Genomic DNA, 13,174 nt, shown 5'->3' with positions numbered 1-13,174 from the left:
GCAATAGTTCTACAAATTACATTATGATTTCCAAATGTTGTACTACAAGAAACAATTTGAGAACCACTGAATTAGCATAGAAGTTCTATTTCCTAACAGGAATTTTAATTTTTAAGTTTATGAATTTCACTTTCACCTAAGATGTAGAAAAATGTAAAGGACATCACTTCTACTGTAACAACAAGAAATGTCCCAATAAAGTACAAAATCATAACCTTCTCAAATTCACCAAAGAATTGAGGTTGCAAAGCAACCAAATAATCCAATATCTAAGGAAAGTCAGGTCCCACCAAAAAGAGATGGGAAGCAAACACTGACTCCTCTATAGAAGAACGCAAGACGAAAAAATGCTGGGACTCATAAAAAAAAGTAAGAAAATTGAGCTAATTTTTTTAAAGTATTAAATGTCAAATATAGGATATATAAGAGTACAGAACTACTGGGAGTAATAAACACAACAGGGAATTTACACTCACTTGCAGACTCTTCTGTACAGGCCTATACCATACATTCAGGAGAAATATCAGGGGCAGGGCAGTAGCCCAGAAAATGCATTTGTTTGTGGTACAGGCCTAGAGACGGGGAATGGCTTCTGTTATAGGAAAGCCATGAAGCCCCACCAATATCTTTATCCCTTGTGGGAAAAAAAAGGCCTTACGCCACTAGGAGAGAAATAACAAACCTTATCACCTCACTGTGCAAGTGAAGGGAAGAGGAACAATAAAAGAAAAATATTCTACACCTGGAAGAGGGGCAGGAAACAGTCCTGGGCCCAGATTTCTATATCGACATTTTTAGAGGGTTTCTATACCTGAGGGAGCAGAATAAAACTGAATAACACAATATCTATCAGAGATTCAAGGCAGAATTTGGCTGCCACAGGAAAGACAGGTGGGATCATTGAAAAAACTCCAAGTTAAAACCAGGGCATATAAGCCCCGCCTAACATTAAAACTAGACTACTAAAAAAGAAAACAGTTTTGCCCCCTCAACACTATGCTAGCAAGCAGTGAATAAAAAGCAGTAGCAAAATACTTCTAGAGTATAGTATAGTATAGTATAGTATAGTATAGTATAGTATAGTATATGGTATAGACAGAATCATGAAGAAAAATCCCATATGTAATCCCATATGTGGGACACGTACCCAGGGAAGATCAAAAGTGTAGAGTGAAGCAGAACACTGAAGAAAAATTCTCAATCACCCCAGCCAGCCCCTTCCCTCAAGAATAAAGTGACACTAGAAAAATATGAAGCTAGTGGCAAACTGAAGATAACTATAGTGACAATGAAACTCAAACCTGACTTAATTCTGAACTAGGTTGACACAACCCCCTACATAAATGGCCAAGAAAGAGGTGTATCCATTTCCAGGGACAAATAGTATGTACATCATCCTCTACTATTCTACACTAGATAGCCAGCCTTTAATCAAATATTGTGGAACATACAAAAAAAAAATCCTACTGTCTACAACAAAACAATAGAACCAGAATCAGAAATTACCAAATAATGGAATTATTATATAATGAATTTAAAATAATTAAGATTAATATGTTAAAGGCCATAGTGAAAAAGGAGGACAAAATGTATGAAGAGGAAATTTCATCAGAGAGACATAACCACAATAATGAGCCAAAAGGAAATGATACAAATAAACAACACAGTAACAGACATGAAGAATATCTTCAATACACTCATCAGCAGATGTGACACAGATGAAAAATAAATCACTAAACTATAGATCAATAAAAATAAGTTGAAAATAAATGCAAAGAGAAATGGGAAAAGTAAAAAAAAAAAGAGAGCATAGCATCCAAGAGCTGTGGAAAAATATCAAATGACCTAAAATATGTATAACTGGGATTCTAGAGGAGATGAAAGAGAGAATGGAGACGAAGAGAAAAAATATCTGAAGATATAATGCCTGAGAATTTTCCAAAATTAATGAAAAATAGCAAGCTACAAATCTAAGAAGCAACAAGTAGAATACATATATTTTAAAAACTAGATATGTCATATTTAAAAAGAAAAATTACATTCAAAGTAACTAAGGTAAAAAATATATAATAGATTTTATATCATAAACTGTGCAAACCAGAAGTCAAGGGAATGACATCTTTAAACTACTGGGAAAAAAATGTCAACTTAAAATTTTATAGTAATTGAAAACATCATTTAAAAATAAAGTACACAAGGAAGGTATTTTGAGAAAAATAAAAGATAAGAAAATTTGTTATAAACAGACCTGTGGTATAAGAAATACCAAAGAAAGTTCTTTAGGCAAAAGGAAAATGATACCAGATATAAACTAAAATACACACAAAGAAACGAAGAGCTTCAGAAATAGAATAAGTAAAAGTAAATATAAATTTTCTTATTTTTAATCACTCAAAAAGATAAATGACTGTCTGAAGAGAAAATAGTGACAACGTATTGTGTGTTTATGCCATATGAAAAAGTAAAGTATATGACAAAAACAGCACAAAGGATGAAAGAGAAGGATATTAATATAAGTTTCTTAAACTATATAAGGAACTGTATAATATTGTTTGAAAGTAGATGGATTATAATAAATTAAATATGTATATTGAAAAGCCTAGGATAATACTTAAAATAGGTAATAAATAATAAGCCAATATTGAAGATAAAGTGGAATTAAAAGAAATAGCTGAGAGACTTCATTGAGATGGCTGAATAGAGGTGCCTGGCACTTTGCCTTTTCCACAACGAAAGACTAAACAAGTAGATAAACACAGGTCAAAAAGACTGTCTAAAAGAAAACACTTGAATTTGGTAGGGAAGTGAAAGGGACCCTCTGAGGAAAGAAAGGAAAGGGAAATAGCAAGACTACCTCAAATCCAGGAGACACTCCCACTGCAGGAAAAAGTTAAGCAAGAGATCCCCAGTGGTCCACATTCCCACCATAGATGCCTGCAATCCTACAAGAGAGCCCCTTTTTCCTCATAAGCCCTGAGGATACTACAGGGAGATGCCTGGAGTCCAGGCAACTGCATTGTTCCAGAGAGGGAATTCACACTGGTTCCCAGTCACTCCCCAAGACCCAAGTAGCTGCAGCACAGCACCATTCTGTGAACCTATCCCGTACCAGACTATATCCTGCTCTGGAAACCAACAGCCCTTAAAGTCCACATCCCTGAAGCCCCAATGACATACTCCTACATCTACGCAGAGGGCTGCAGCATCATTATGCCAGCTGGACCTAGCAGTATGGCTGGGTCCCCAGCACTCTAGCCCACACACGGTCCTACATTCCAAAAAAACAGGCAGTACCACAAACCAGGGAGGCTGTCCCCAGGACAAAGGAAACTGAACCACATGGTCTCCCACAGCCTGTGAATTGCCTGCTCCAGGTCACTGCCATCAACAACCCCACCCCCTCCAGTTGTGGGGCTACCATGCACCTAGGTGCACCTACATGGAGCCTGAGAACTGGCCTTCCATGTGTGCCATTTGGGAGACTGAGAATAACCCTGATCCACTAAATACCTCTGCCAGCAGTACCCACACATTATGTCAAGGGCTCCAAGGATAATCCCACCCCACATGCTACTGCTGCTGCTGCTGCTAGAGTTCACACATACTGTTTGGGAACAGGAGATCAGCCCAGCCTACCCATCACAGCTGGCACCCAAGCATGCTATCTAGGAGACTGAGGATAGGACTTATCTACCCCAAATCACCACCAACTGTGTATGTAACATAGGGGCTTAAGGATTGGCATGCCCATCCTGCCACCAACACCACTTGTGCCCAAGAAGCAGCACAGCTGACTTTGCTATCCCCGGCAAAGCCTTGCAAAATTCTCTACTAACAACTGCAGCCTAAGCCAGAAGAATTCATAGATACCACTGATGTCAATTATAGCTTAAGAAATCATACAAAGACTAAACTATAGCAACAACCTAGAATCAAAGCCAAAGCACTGTACCCACCCAACACTATAGACACAGCTATAGGAAAAGTCTTTCCCTAAAAAGCCCAATCCATACAATTGGAAGAAAAGACTGTTACATGAGATGTGCAGATATTAACTTTAGGACACAAGAAACATGAAAAAGCTAAAAAACCTGACACCTCCAAAGGAAAACATGACTCTTCATTAACAGATCCTAAAAGAAAGGAAATCTATGAAATGTCTAAGAAAGAATTTAAAATAATGACATTAAGGAAATTCAGTGACATAAAACACAGATAAATAATAAAAGAAATCAATAAAAATTTCATGACCTCAGTGAGAAGTTCAACAAAGAGACAGATATAAAAATAAACCAAATAGAAATCCTGGAGTTGAAGAATTCATTGAATAAAATAAAAAATACCATTGAGACCTTCAGCAGTAGATTATTACAAGCACAAGAAAGAAGCTCTGAACTTGAAGGCAGGTCTTTTGATATAATGAAGTCAGACAAGAAAAGAGAAAAAGAAAAAATGATCTTAAAAAATAATAAAGCAAACAAATATTCGCCTTTAGGAATCACAGAAAGAGAAGAGATCAGCAAAGGCATAAAAAATCTACTTAATGAAATAATACCTGAAAAATTCTCAAGTTTTTTGTGAACTATAGACATCCAGATACATAAAGCTCAAACAGTCCCAAATAGATTCAATTTAAAAGAGTCTTTTTTGAGGCACATTATGATCAAACTGTCAAAACACAAAGACAAACAGAATTCTAAAAACAGCAAGAAAAGTATATGAAGTCACAGATAAAGGGACTTTTATAAAACTAGCAAAAGGTTTCTCCACAGAAAGCTTACAGCCCGGGAGATAATGAGATGATATATTCAAAGTGGTGAAAGACAAAAACTGTCAAACAAGAATACAATAACAAGCAAAGCTATCCATCAGAAATGAAGGAGAAATAAAGTCTTTCCCAAACAAGCAAAAACTGAGGGAATTCATAATCACTAGACTGGTTTAACAAAAAGTGTTTAAAAGAGTCCTATATCTGAAAGTGAAAGGACAACATTTACCATCATGAAAACACATGAAATTATACAACTCACTGGGATAGCAGATACACAAAGGAGAAAGAGAAAGTAATCAAATGTTATCATTACAAAAAAAAATCAAGATGGATATCAGACTTAAACCTAAGACATTAAACCTTAAGAATTACAAAAGAAGATGTGGGGAAGACCCTTTCAGACATCGGTCTAGGCAAGGAATTCTTGAAGAAGACCTCTGAATAGAGGTCACAAAGCAATCACAGCAGCAACAAAAATAAATCAATGGGATCTGATCAAATTAAAAAGCTTTTACACTGCGAAGGTAACTATCATTAGAGCGAATAGACAGCCCACAGAATGGGAGAAAATATTTGCTCTCTATACATCTGATAAAGGCCTGATAACTAGAATCTATCTAGAACTTAAAAAACTCAACAAGAAAAATCAAACAACCCCATCAACAAATGGGCAAAGAAAATGAACAGAAACTTTTCTAAAGAAGACAGAATAATGGCCAGCAAACATATAAAAAAAAGCTCAACATCTCTAATCATTAGAGAAATGCAAATCAAAACCACAATGAGATATCACCTAACTCCAGTGAGATTGGCCTCTATCAAAAAATCCCAAAACAACAAATGCTGGTGAGGATGTGGAGAGATGGGAACACTCTTACACTGCTGGTAGGACTGCAAATTAGTGCAACCTCTGTGGAAAAGAATTTGGAGATACCTGAAAGAGCTAAAAATAGAAATACCATTTGATCCAGCAATAGCACTATTAGGCATCTACCCAAAAGAGCACAAAACATTCTATGACAAAGATGTCTGCACCCGAATGTTTATGGCAGCACAATTCACCATTGCAAGGATGTGGAAACAACCCAAGTGCCCGTCAATTCATGAGTGGATTATTAAAATTTGGTATATGTATACAATGGAATATTACTCGATCATAAGAAACGACAGTGATCTAGCACCTCTTACACTTTCCTGGATTAAACTTAAGCCCATTATCCAAAGTGAGGTACCACAAGATTGGACGAATGGGCTCCACTTGTACTCGCCATCAAATTGGTACTAACTGATGAATACTAGGGTGCGCACATGGCAGCAATACTCTCCAGGGATTAGGGAGATGGGGGGGGGTAAGCCTGCAACTAAAGGACACAGGGAGCATTGTAGGGGGGAAGGGTATGCCTCGAACCCTCGCTTGGGTGAGGCAAAGACATAAAGTGTAACCATAATATTTGTACTCTTATAATACCCTGAAAAAAAAAATCAAAGAGGTAAACAATAAAAGAGGGGAAAAGGAACAAACAATATATAAAATAATTGGAAAATAATTTAAAAAATGACAGGAGTAAGTGTTCACCTATTGTTAACAACCTTGAATGTAGATGGTTAAAATTCTCTAATTATTCAATAAAAGAAAAAGACTGATGAAATGGATATAAAGATAAGACCTAACTATATGCTGCTTATGAAAAACCCACTTCCCTGTAAAGACACATAGACAATGAAGAGATGGAAAAAGAAATATTCAAAACAAGGAAAAATCAAAAGCATTCAGAAGATCAGACAAAATAGATGTCACTCACAAAACATAAAAGGAAAATAGAAGAACATTATATGGTAACACAGAAATCAATTCAGCAAGAGGATATAACAAATGTAAATATATATGCATCCAAAACCAGAGCACACAGATATATAAAAAAAAATTAGAGATAAAGAGAGAGGTAGATCACAATATAATAAGGGGAGGGGGGCTTAAATACTCTACTGTCAGCATGAGCTAGATGACCTAAACAGAATATCAACAAAGAAAAATCGGACTTAATCTGCCCTAAAGACCAATTAAACCTAACAGACATTTATAGAACATGACATATGACAGCTACAGAATATACATTCTTCTCATCAGCACATGAAATATTCTCCATGATTAATCATATGTTAGGCCAGAAACAAGTCTTGAAACATTTTAAAAAATCAGAATCATATCAAGTTCCTTCTCAGACAAAAGAAAAAAACTAAAAATCAGTGACAAAAGAAACTTGTACAAATACATGAAAATTAAACAATATGCTCCTGAACAACTATTAGGTCAATTAAGAAATGAAGAGGGAATCAAAATATTATTTAAAAGAAATAAAAATACAACATACCAAAACCTATGGAATACAGCAAAAGCAGCTCTAAGAGGGAATTTTACAGCAGTAAACAAATATATCAAATAAGCAGAAAGATTTCAAATAAACAACATAATGATGTGCCTGAAGGAACTAGAAAAGCAAGGATCAACCAACCCAACATTAGTAGAAAAAAAGAAATAAAAATAACTAAACAAAATAAAGACTAAAAAACAAAGGATCATTAAAATGAAAAGTTGGTTTTATGAAAAGACAAACAAAATTGATAAACTACTAGTAAAAGTAACCAGGTCAAAAAAGAAAAGACACAAATAAATAAAATCAGAAATGAATAAAAAAGACATTACAAAGTGGTACCACAGAAATACAAAGATCATTAGAGAATATTATGAATAACTATGTACTAACGAATTAGAAAATGTAGAGGAAACGGATAAATTCTTGAACAAATATATCCTGCCAAGTTTGAACCAGAAAGAAATAGAAACCTGTTCAGATCAATAACAAGTAACAACATTCACTAAGGGAATTTGTCACCACTAGATGTAAACTACAAGAAATGCTCAAAAGTGCACTATACACAAAAAAAGAACAGCCAATACCCACCAGTGTAAAAACATTCAAAAGTAAAAACTCACAGGTCCTATAAAACAGTAATAAAAGGAAAAATACAATATAATTAGGTAACAACCAACATGACGACTGGAATAGTACAAGAACTACCAATAATAACATTGATATTTTAATGGGGATTGCACTGAATCCGTAAATCACTTTGGGTAGCATAGACATTTTAACAATGTTCATTCTGCCGATCCATGAGCATGATATGCTTTTCCATTTGTTTACATCCTCTGCTATTTCCTTCTCAGTGATTCACAGTTCTTCTTATAGAGGTCTTCCACCTCCCCATTTAAATATATTCCTAGATATTTTATCTTTTCTACACTTCGTATAGAACCATAAAAGAACCTGAATAGCCAAGCAACCTTCAGCAAAAAGAACAAATCGGAAGGCATCACTTTACCAGACTTCAACCTATACTACAAGGCTATAGTAACCAAAACAGCATGGTACTGGCACAAAAACAGAGACATAGACCAATGGATTAGAACACAGAGCTCAGATATAAAATCATCCTCATATTGCCATCTGATCTTTGACAAAACAGACAACAATGTGCACTGGGGAAAAGAATCCCTATTCAATAAATGGGGCTGGGAAAACTGGATAGCCACATATAGAAGATTGAACCAGGATCCTTACCTCTAACCACTCACAAAAATTAACTCAGGATGGATAAAAGACTTAAAGCTAAGGCATGAAACTACAATAATTCTAGAAGAAAATGTTAGAAAAATTCTTCTAGATATCGGCCTGGGCAAAGAACTTATGAAGAAGACCCCAAAGGCAATCACAGCAAAAACAAAAATAAATAAATGGGAATTCATTGCATTAAAAAACTTCTGCATAGCCAAGGAAACAATCAATAGAGTGAATAGACAACCTATAGAATGGGAGAAAATATCTGCATGCTATACATGCAATAAAGAGCTAATAACCAGACCCCACAAAGAACTCAAGCAAATCAGTAAGAAAAAAATCAAACAACCCAATAAAAAAGTGGGTAAAAGACATGAACAGAAGCTTCTCAAAAGAAGATAGACTAATGGCCAATAAACATATGAAAAAATCTCAACGTCTCTAAAATTCAGGGAGATGCAAATCACAATGAGATTATCACCTAACTCCAGTGAGATGGCTTTTATCAAAAAGTCCCAAAATAATAGATGCTGGCATGGATGTGGAGAGAAAGGGACACTTACACACTGTTGGTGGAACTGCAAACTAGTACAACCTCTATGGAAAGTAGTATGGAGATTCCTCAAAAAACTAAAAGTAGAACTACCATTTGATCCAGCAATCCCACTACCGGTAATTACCCAAAGGAAAAAAAGCCATTTTATCAAAGAGACATTTGCACTCGAATGTTTATAGCAGCACAATTCACAATCCCAAAGATGTGGAATCAATTCAATTGCCCATCAATACAAGAGTGGATTAATAAAATGTGATATATGTATACAATGGAGTATTACTCAGCCATAAAAATGGGGAACTAGTATGTTTTTTAACAACCTGGATGGAACTAGAGACCATTATCCTAAGTGAAGTATCACAAGAATGGAAAAACAAACACCACATGTACTTACTAATTGATCAACACTCATGTGCACATACAGAAGTAAAACTCAACAGAAATCAAGCAGTAGGGAGGGATGGATAAAATCACACCTAATAGGTACAATGCACACTATCCGGTGATGGGCACACTTATAACTTTGACTGAAACTGTACAAAAGTAATTCATGTAGCCAAAACATTTGTACCCCCATAATATTCCGAAATTTAAAATAATAATAATAATAATAACATTGACTATAAACGGCCTAAATGCCCCACTTAAAAAATATAAATCAATGGAACGGATTAAAACACAACCCATATATCTGTTGTCGCAAAGATACCCATTTTACTCATAAAGAGTCACATATATGCAAGGTAAAGGGGTGGAAAAAAATATTCTTCACAAATGGAAACCAAAAATGACCAGGAGTAGTTATTCTCATATCAGATAAAACAGACATTAAACAAGTAAAACTGCAAAAGACAAAGAAGGTCATTATATACTGATAAAGGGGACAATTCAATGAGAAGATCTTATTCAACAATCCTAAATAAATATGCATCTAACATCAGAGCTCCCAGATTCATATAACAAATACTCCTAGACCTAAGAAATGAAGTAAACAGCAAGATAACAATAGTGGGGGACTTCAACACTCCACTGACAGAACTATACAGATCACTGAGGCAGATAATCACAAATAAATACTTCACATAAACAGAATTCAAGAACAAATGGACCTAACAGACATTTATAGAACATTCTATCCAAAAACTGTAGAATATACATTTTTCTCATCAGTACATGGAACATTGTTCAAGATATACCATATGTTAGGCCACAAAATAAGTCTCATCAAATTCTGAAAAAATGAAATCATACTATTTGTCTTCTGAGACCACAGAGGAATAAAACTAAAAATCAATTCCAAGAAGAACTCACAAAACTATACTAATACATGGAAATTAAACAACCTGATGTTGAATGACCATTTGGTCAACGATGAAATCAAGATGGAAATAAACAAAAATTTAGGTTGAAGATAATGGTGACACAAGCTACCAAAATCTCTGGGATACAGAAATTGCAGTGCTAAGAGGGAAGTTCATAGCAATAACTGCCTATATAAAAAAGACAGAAATCACAAATTAACAACCTAATGTCACACCTAAGGGAACTAATAAAGTAAGAACAAACCAAATCCAAAGATGGCAGAAGATAAAAAATAACAAAGATCATACCAGAACAAAACAAAATCAAAACCAAAAAAACAATACAAAGGATCAAAAAAATGAAAAGTTGTTTCTTTGAAAAGAAAAACAAATTGACAAATCACTAGCTAAATTAACCAAGAAAAGAAAGGATAGGTTTCAAATAAGTTCAATCAGAAATCAAAAAGGGGACATCACAACTGATACCACAGAAATACAAAAGTTCTTCTGAGACTATTATAATACAAACACCTCTATGCACACAAACTGGAAAATCTAGAGGATATAGATTAATTCTTAAAAACACATGATGGATACGCTTGAAACTCTGACTGGGGGCGGGGGGAGGGCAAGGGCAATGTAACCTAAACATTTGTAACCCCATAATATGCAGAATTAAAAAAAAAAAGAAAAATAAATGGCATAGTACAGTCATGTATCACTTAACAATGGGGATGTATTCTTAGAAATGCATCCTTAGGCTATTTTGTCATTGTGGAACATCATAGAGTGTACTTACACAAATGTAGGTATTTGTGTGTGTGTCTAAATATAGAAAAAATGCAGTAAAAATACAGTATTATAAGCTCAAAAAAAAAACCACACACGACCTCCCGAGCTTGAATCAGGAAGAAACAGAAATCCTGAACAGACCAATGATGATAATAGTGAGGTTTAATCAGTAATAAAACATCTCCATACAAAAACAAACAAACAAAAAAAAGCCCATGATCACACACAGATTCACAGATGCATTCTACCACACCTACAAAGAACAACTGGAACCTATACTACTGAAACTCTTCCATAACATCAAGGAGAGAATCCACCTTAACTCATGCTACAAACCCAGTATCACCTTAATACCAAAACCAGGAAAGGACACAATACAAAAAGAAAAATACAGACCAATATCCCTCAGGAACATAGATGCAAAAATTCTCAACAAAATATTGGCAAACTGAATTCAACAGCATACCAAAAAATAATTCACCACAATCCATTGGGTTTCATCCCAGGAATGCAAGGATGTTTCAACATGCACACCTTCTCATCTCCCAGAATGGTATATATGCATATATTTTGTGTAGGGGTGGATGTCTACAACAGTAACATGCGAACTCTTCCAACAATATCCTCAAGGTCTTCACGAGGATAGTGGAGAGGAGGTAGTTGCTAAGAGAACTTCCACTTTCCATGAGAGAGTAACTAGAACTGGATCTACACTCTCTCCATAAACACTTAGAAAACAGACAATTGCATATGAAACAACTCTTTTCAGACTTGAATGACAAGCAATGCAAGACTATGATGCCTTACAGAAGGGAAATAAATGAAGTGAGCCTAGCAATTGCCCCAGCTTTTAGATGACTGATCCTTTCTGGAAGATAGTGCAGTGAAAGAGTTGCCAAGCAGAACATGGTGGTTTCTCTGAGTTGGGGAGAGAAAAATAAGAGTTTAGAGAGCCTGAGGAACCTTATATTTGAGGTTCAAAGCACTGAAGAGGAGGAAGCTATGTAGAGCCAGAGTATCAAAAATCTGTATAATGTCTCCTTGAGTCTTTGGCTGAATACTAAGCCATGTAGAGTGAAACTCCATAAGGCCGGGCAAAAAATGACCTGAAACTTATAGCCTAGACAGTTCCAAAACTGGGAAACATTCAAGTTGCAACCAAGTACAGATTCCAGGTAGGTGCTAGCCATGAACACTTGAAAAATGAAATTTGAAATACAGCTCCATCTATAATAGTATCAAAAAACATAAAATACTCAGCTCTTAACAAATTACGTACAAGAACTATACACTGAAAACTAAAAAACATTGCTAGCAGACATTAAGGAAAACCCAATTAAATCCCAAGATATACTCTGTTCATGGATTAGGAAACTCATTTTTGTTAAGATGATAACTTTCCATAATTTGATATCTAGATTAAATGCAATTCCAATCAAAATCTCAGCAGGCTTTTTTGTAGAAATAAATAAGTTGACTGTAAAATGTACATGGAAACTCAAAAGGCCTAGAATAGCCAATACAATTTTTAAAAACAAGGAAAATTTTGGAGAACTTACATCATATGATAACAAGACTTACTTTAAGCTACCAAGATAAGCATAGTATAGACATCAGGGTAGACATAAAAATTAGTGGATCAGAATATATAGTCCAGAAATACATCCATATACATATGATCAACTGAGTTCCAACAAAGCTGCAATGGTAACTTAATCTGGAAAGAACAATTTTTACAACAAACAATGCTAGAAGAACTGGACATCTTTTCAGAGAAAAATGAACCTTATCCTGTACTTCACACATTACACAAAAAATAACTTAACATTGATCATAGATCTATCACTAAAAATATAAAACTTATAGCAGAGAAAATCCTTGCATTCTTGGAGTAGGCAAAGATTTCTTAGATAAGACACAAAGAGTATAAACCATAAAAGAAGGGGAGGTTGTTGACTGAGAAGGGCACAAGGGAACTTGCTAGGGTGGTAAAAATGTTATATATCTTTATGATAGTGGAGGTTACATGGGTGTATATATTTGCCAAAACTCATGAAACTGTATGCTAAAAATGGATACATTTTATTATATGGAAATTGTATAATAAGGTTTATTTTTAAATGTTTAAAAGTGA

General features: G+C 34.9%; 1 protein-coding gene across 1 annotated transcript in view; it reads right to left on the bottom strand.

The window, feature by feature from the left end:
• Positions 1-13,174, bottom strand: part of AGBL4 (ATP/GTP binding protein-like 4) — a 1,510,571-nt gene that overhangs the window by 1,354,030 nt on the left and 143,367 nt on the right. The gene's annotated exons all lie outside the window — the stretch shown is intronic.

Source organism: Propithecus coquereli, unplaced genomic scaffold (assembly GCF_000956105.1).
Source record: "Propithecus coquereli isolate 6110/MARCELLA unplaced genomic scaffold, Pcoq_1.0 Scaffold14, whole genome shotgun sequence".
In the NCBI taxonomy this organism is placed as follows: domain Eukaryota; kingdom Metazoa; phylum Chordata; class Mammalia; order Primates; family Indriidae; genus Propithecus; species Propithecus coquereli.
The sequence above is the reverse complement of the archived record's forward strand: the minus strand, read 5'-3'. Positions and strand labels throughout refer to the sequence as shown.